The sequence below is a fragment of the Echiichthys vipera genome (assembly GCF_963691815.1).
Source record: "Echiichthys vipera genome assembly, chromosome: 4".
NCBI lineage: Eukaryota > Metazoa > Chordata > Actinopteri > Perciformes > Trachinidae > Echiichthys > Echiichthys vipera.
In genome coordinates, this window is record NC_139829.1 from 7,927,799 (window position 1) to 7,935,452 (window position 7,654).

General features: G+C 39.3%; 1 protein-coding gene across 1 annotated transcript in view; it reads right to left on the reverse strand.

Annotated features, from left to right (window-relative positions):
- slc39a14 (solute carrier family 39 member 14) overlaps nt 1-2,403 on the reverse strand; it is a 29,072-nt gene extending 26,669 nt beyond the window's left edge. Inside the window, exon 1 of the mRNA XM_083912712.1 lies at nt 2,295-2,403. The gene's annotated coding sequence lies outside the window, so the exon portion shown is untranslated. The remainder of the gene's footprint in view (nt 1-2,294) is intronic.
- Between the last annotated feature and the right edge of the window lie 5,251 nt (nt 2,404-7,654).

The following is a 7,654-nucleotide window of genomic DNA, read 5'->3' on the forward strand; positions in this document are numbered from 1 at the left end:
GTATAAGTCTTTTTTAAGGACAAAAAATATAAGGAATTCTTATATTCTGAATTTTCATATTTACGATATCGTCCTCAAAACTACAGCATTGTCAGCTTTGCTCTATCCAGCAAGATAACCATTGTAACCAGAGGAGCTGTTTAACTTCACCTAGCTTCTCCGGCCCTTAGTACAGACACTAAATATACACATGCAGGCATGCTTCTAGTCCTTGTTTCTTCCGTACGGTACAGGTCCAAACAATGAAGCTACAATAACTACTGAAAGAGCAAAATCCTTCTTTACTGGAAGACCTTTGCCTTGGTCTCACTGTGGCTACGGTCCAATTATAACAATATGCTTTTAAATGTCAGCACGCCAGGTCAGACTGATGTCGTCGTCGTCACCACACACACACACACACTTAGAGTCCAAGGCTTATTTGTAGCTGTGGCGATAAGGGGACAGTGGGAAGAGACAGGCAGTCTGCAGCTGAGACGTTAGTCCTTCACCACGTCGGTGAAGGCCTCTGCTGCCACGGTTTTAAATAAGAGTTTTACATGAGAGCTAGCAGCAGAGAGGAGAAAAGGGGAAGAGCTGCACGGGAAAACTGTTTAAATGTCAGTCTGCTGGACTCCTATCCCAAAGGCATGCAGCTGATTCTGTTCTGCTCTGCCTTTCAAATGGTTCTCTGTTCTTAGAAAGTTTGCCCTGTTTCCTATTTTACACACACCCTCTCATGACGTCAGGTTGGAAACAAAACCGGCACAAACAGGTGACTACCAGTAAAGCCGCAAGCAAACGTGGAATAAATCAAGAAAAACAAATGACACTTTCACCACCATTGTCACCAGACAATCAGGGCACTGGGAGTAAATGAGCACATGTGGTGATCAGGCGTTATCATGCAACAGCCTTATCAGCAATGTCCCACAAACTTGTACAGGGATCTTCAGGCCCGTGTAAACACACCCGAGTGAGAAATTTCCCTCGTCATCATCAACTTCACCACCTGACTGAGCAGAAATAAAAACCTCTGACGGGTCACAGGCAGGAGACGCTGCCAATTCAAACACTCCTCAACCAACCAGCCTGTGAGTGACACGTGGAAATATCTGATACACAAGGGACGACTTAACGGTTTTACAGGATTTACATAACCAACATTTGCGAAAATAAGGTGCTACACAATGAGCTAAACAACACCTTCGAGAGTATCTTGGAAAAAGTTTACCATAGTTCTATAAAAACGAAAAACTAACTAAATCCAGGCAAAGTTAGGCCTGATTAAAGTGCTGATGGAAACTTGGCACACTTTTCTGACACTCTGCTTGATCTTGACTCAACACTTAGCAGTCTAAAAAAAGAAGCCATCCTCATTTATTTTCCATCCTGCAGAAACAAAGATAAGCAAAGGGATTCTCAGTCTTATTCGTATAATTCAGAAATCTACTGTGCACTAGTTTGGTAGGTGAAGGATACAGTGCTTTTGCAGACTGATCTACAGTACATCTAAACTCACACACAATAAACTTTCTCTGAGTTATTCCTTAAAGGAGTTCACCACTTCTTAAATGCATCTTAGTTTGTTCAATATACATTTCTTTTAAAACCCTGATGCTTAAGCTCGGCGGGGAGTCAAAGCAGGCAGCTGGGCTTGTAATTTACTGGGGGACCCCTGGTATCTCATCTCATCCCATCTCATCTTCAACCTATTATCCTGGGTCGGGTCACGGGGGCAGCAGCTTTAGCAGGGGACCCCAAACTTCCCTTTCCCAGGCCACATTAACCAGCTCTAACCGGGGGATCCCGAGGCGTTCCCAGGCCAGTGTGGAGATATAATCTCTCCACCTAGTCCTGGGTCTTCCCTGAGGCCTCCTCCCAGCTATTTCAATATAAAAAAATCTCCGCAATATGAGACTGTGGCTTATATATCATGAAAAGACTGTCACTGACAAATATTTTAATAATCAATTAATCTACTGGTTGTTTTGTAAATTTACGGATGAATCGTTTGCTCTTTAAAATATCAGAAAACAGTGAAAAATATCTTTCATTTAAGGGTTTTAGGGCTGGTTCCTGCAGCACTCTGGGGTCTGATGATCCCACCTTAAACTCAACAGAAAGTATTCTACTACTATGGCACTGTCACCTACACACACTATTAACATTAACGCCCAGTGACTACACAAACAAAGAGATAGTCCTGCTACATGTGTTCAGAATCTCAGCAGAAATCATTCTCCTTAGTGATCCTCTCAGCTTTTAAAAAAAATAAACCTCCTGCCAATTCCAGAGCATAAAGCAAACCGTACCTTTTATGAATGGAGACAGTACAGTCTGCAGTCCGTTCCTCGAAGCAGACTCTGGTGTGTCCTCTCACGTCTGCGCACACTCAACTGTCTCCTCCCGGGTCACTTTATATACTGTGAGAGCGAAGGGCAGGTTAAGCTGTGCTGCGGCTCATCTTTGCCCAAGGCCCATAATTATTGTTTCGCTCAGTCCTCAGGCTGATATCATCAACCAAGAAGACTGTCATTAGATGAGAGAAAGACGGCTGTGGGCACGATCTTGGTTCACTAAACGCATTGTCCGTCTGCTCCACTCATCCTGAGTGTACAACAAAGCACCATTCACCATCAAATTAAAGGGTTTGGACATGACTTGTGCTGGCTCAACCCCCCACTTTTACCCAGAGGCCAGCTTAGAGGTCAGGGAACGGGAAGCAGAAAGCCACAGAGCACATGTACTTAAGTCCCACACCTGAGCTAGGGCTGTGGCAAGAATCTGCCAATACGATACACATCATGACACAGGGGTTATGATTGATTGATTTGCTTTAATTTAGAGAAGCTAAAGTGAGACAGGGACTGTCACGCAGAAAAGCGCCGCAGGTCGGATTAGAACCCATCTCACCGCTGGCTCGCCTGGTAGGGTGTGTGTCCCATAAATAATGATTTTGTAAATGCAACTGTCATTGTATAACAAACACACCACCATATGCATATATTGTTAAGTTGGAGAAGAGGAGTCAAATGGCCTCACATCAAAAAGCTAGAGCCAGACCAGTTTATCAGTCAGAAGACAGTGGCCTATCACAGACATATACGTAGGTATATGTTGATGTTGCACTACACTTGGCTTGGTCTGTACAGAGACTTGAACCTGGACACTCGGGTTCCCAAACCAAGTAAGGTTTTTGTTGCCATGGTGTGCAAGATTGCTGGATAAATATAGATATCGCAACTTGCAGTTGCTCATGGAGGAACTGTTGGGTCTCTGTAAATCAGAGTGCGGTCTATATCTACCTTTAGATGTAAAGTGTCGAGATAACTTTTGATATGATTTGGCACTATAAATAAAATTGACTTGAATTGAATTAAAGTCCCCTATGGTTCTGAAAGCAGGGTTTTAATGGATGTATTTTCACTGTGTGGTATTAGTACTTTTACTTGAGTATATTATCTGAATACGTCTTACACCACTGCTTATTGATGTGAACACAAAGGTGACACCTGTACATATATGATGCATAGCAATAACATTAACACATTAACATAATATAGAATAGGCTAGTAAACACTGGGGGGAAATTTTACTGCACATACTTTTACTTTTGATACATTTTGCTGATACTTATATTTAAGTATAGAAGGGTTTTGATTGCAAGGGTTTTCCTTGAAGTGAGGTATTGGTGAATTGAAGTGCACTGAATGTGCAATAACCCCCTCACCCCCCCCCCTTAATTTTGCACCTTTCATAAAACACCTCATCGTGTATATGTGTATACATTTATCTTGATTTTTATAGTTTACTATTCTATGTTTTTGCTATTTATATTGCCAACACTTGAAAGCTGCTCAACTGTGTTTCGTTGAGCTAAAAAAAAAAGACAATAAAAGCTTCAAAAGTGTGATATAAGTACTTTTACTTGAGGATCTGAGTAATTAACTGGGAACGGGATGATTTCGAATTGCCTTTACACACGAATATCTACACAATCTCTCCCCTCGCTCTATTTTGGCTTATTTTTCTCACAAAAAGAGAAACAAAACCGATGGAAAGGATTAAACGGAAAGCTTTTATAGTCTTAACTTGATCTAAGGTACGTTATGTTAGCTTCTATAGCAAGTCTTGATTTAACTAGGATCCAGCATAGGGATCTACGCAGGGACGAGAATCCTCTAATGTGTAAATAAAAGGTCAATTACGAGCCGGTGTCAGTTAGCTAGCTAAGGCAGAGTCAAGGCAATATTAGCCGGCTTCTTATTAGCCGTTACAATTAGCTTACCCGGTGATGCTGTTGACGTCAACTAATGTTCACAACCTTCAGGTGTCGCACACAAACACACACACACACACACACACGGGTGAATACAGTGTCCTCAGGATGTCTCCGGTACAGACGGACGTGTAGTGTTTCTCTCCGTCCTCCCATTCAAACACGTCAAACAGCAGCAGCGCGTGGAGGGAGGATGTGGCGGTGGGGTCATTCTCAGTGGTGACGTCGACAGTTCGTCCTCCTCCAGGGGGGTTTCAAAATTACCGTGTCTCCCTCATGCGGCCAAAAGCCGGGACTGCAACACCACTCATCATTATTATTATTATTATTATTATTATTATTATTATTATTATTATTATTATTATTATTATTATTATTATTATTATTATTATTTTATTATTATTAGAAGTAGTAGTAGTATTAATTATTAATTGTTATTGTTATTATTATAATTATGATTATTTTACCACATTTGTTATGACAAGATTCAATACAAACATCACTTTTTTTTAGATGTTCCGGAGTAATATATATAATGCCCAAAGCGTATTTCTAAATTTAGAAATAATAAGAACACACATTCAAATATACAAAGACAGTAAAACACAAAAGGAATAAAGAATAACAAAAATAAAACATATGAGGGTGTGACAAACTAAGGGAGTATGTTTGAAATACCAATATATTCTAATAGATTTTTGAGTTATTGTTTTGAGTTTTAAGTTTTCCATTGTTGTCGAGTATGATTTAAAATCTGAATCTTTGGTGGTTTTGCTGTTCACGTGGAACCCTTCTCCACTTCGGCCTTTAAAGTTCTCGTTTGAATATTTGCTACTACCACCAAGACTATAAAAGGAGTGAAGTCTGTTAAGGTAAAATCATTTTATGGATATAGTATTTTGCTAAGATTATGATCAAATGAATTGTGTTAATTTCATCTGCCGAATATTAAGGATGGTTACGAATTAGTAATACATCCATCTTTGTTAGTATTACATTTTGTACAAAACATTCTGATAGGTAGCCTACTTCTGTATCTCTTAGTATACACATACACATTGAATCACAGGATGAACACATCTAAATCTCGTAGAAAGTGTTTGAACGGGTAAAACTTAATGGACTGACAAATCACAGTTAAACCTATACATCTAAAACAATGAATAGACTGCAGAGAGGCAACAGAAAATCTGATTGTTCGCAGTTCTCATGGTATTGAATACATATTTATTTGAATATGCTGTACATTTTAAGATATGAACCCTGTGAACACTTACCTTAACTACGAGACTACTGTATGTTAAAAGGATGTGCCAAAAGTTAAAGTAAAGAGAGGGCTCGTCCGGGATTTGAACCCGGGACCTCTCGCACCCAAAGCGAGAATCATACCCCTAGACCAACGAGCCAGCTGTTAAGTTGCCTGTCAACGAGGAATTTGTCAATACGTATGGTATCAATGTTGTAGACGGCTTTGTTCCGTGACCATAGATTGTCTATTGAATGGTCGTGTATACAGTCTATGATCGTACGATGCCTGGATCGTATATCGACGATTCCCCTGATTCACAAAAGACAAATACAGACAAAGACAGCGCATGCGTGCTTCAGAAACCGCCCAATGATATGCAAGATCATGGTTTTTGTAATATAGTAGTATAATAATATAGTAGAAAATATGCGTAACAATCAACAGCTGACAGCAAAACAAATAAAAAAATAAAAACCTTGGTCTGTACAGATATATATTAATATATAATATTAAAAATATATTTTTTATTTTTGTTTTGTATTTTTTTTTTTTAATATTAAGAATAAACGAGCAAATTGTATTTTGTTTTGCTAATAAATTAAATATAACAGTTTGCTTGAAAGCATTAATTATATCTGTATATTTACTTTACCTATCTTAAAAAATGTCGTTACACAAGGCAAACACACACACACACTCACTCACACACACACATACACACACACAAACACACACACACACACACACACACACACACACACAAACACACAAACACACACACACGCACACACACACACATCAAGGAACATAAACAGGCAATAAATGAATGAAATGAGCAGAAGAAGAACAAGAAGAAGAAAAATAACAAGAAGAACAAGAAGAACAAGCAGAAGAACAAGCAGAAGAACAAGCAGAAGAACAAGCAGAAGAACAAGCAGAACAAGCAGAAGAACAAGAAGAAGAACAAGCAGAAGAACAAGAAGAACAAGCAGAAGAACAAGCAGAAGAACAAGCAGAAGAACAAGCAGAAGAACAAGCAGAACAAGCAGAAGAACAAGAAGAAGAACAAGCAGAAGAACAAGAAGAAGAACAAGAAGAACAAGCAGAAGAACAAGCAGAAGAACAAGCAGAAGAACAAGCAGAAGAACAAGAAGAAGAACAAGCAGAAGAACAAGAAGAAGAACAAGAAGAAGAACAAGAAGAAGAACAAGCAGAAGAACAAGAAGAACAAGAAGAAGAACAAGCAGAAGAACAAGCAGAAGAACAAGCAGAAGAACAAGAAGAAGAACAAGCAGAAGAACAAGAAGAACAAGCAGAAGAACAAGCAGAAGAACAAGAAGAAGAACAAGAAGAAGAACAAGCAGAAGAACAAGCAGAAGAACAAGCAGAAGAACAAGAAGAAGAACAAGAAGAAGAACAAGAAGAAGAACAAGAAGAACAAGAAGAACAAGCAGAAGAACAAGCAGAAGAACAAGCAGAAGAACAAGCAGAAGAACAAGCAGAAGAACAAGCAGAAGAACAAGCAGAAGAACAAGAAGAAGAACAAGCAGAAGAACAAGAAGAAGAACAAGAAGAACAAGAAGAACAAGAACAACAAGAACAAGAAGAACAAGAAGAAGAAAAATAACAAGAAGAACAAGAAGAACAAGCAGAAGAACAAGCAGAAGAACAAGCAGAAGAACAAGCAGAAGAACAAGAAGAAGAACAAGCAGAAGAACAAGCAGAAGAACAAGCAGAAGAACAAGCAGAAGAACAAGAAGAAGAACAAGAAGAAGAAGAACAAGAAGAAGAAGAACAAGAAGAAGAAGAACGAGAAGAAGAACAAGCAGAACAAGAAGAAGAACAAGAAGAAGAAGAAGAACAAGCAGAAGAAGAACAAGCAGAAGAAGAACAAGAACAAGCAGAAGAACAAGAACAAGAACAAGAACAAGAAGAACAATAACAAGAAGAGGAACAAGAGTGAAGAAGAAGAAGAAGAAGAAGAAGAAGAAGAAGAAGAAGAAGAAGAAGAAGAAGAAGAAGAAGAAGATCAAGAAGAAGAACAAGAAGCAGCAGCAGCAGCTCAAGCAGCTCCTCTCTTCCTCCTCCTCCTCGCGTTTGACGCGTGTGCGTGAGGCGGAAGTTGTGTTGATTGCGGAAGTGTA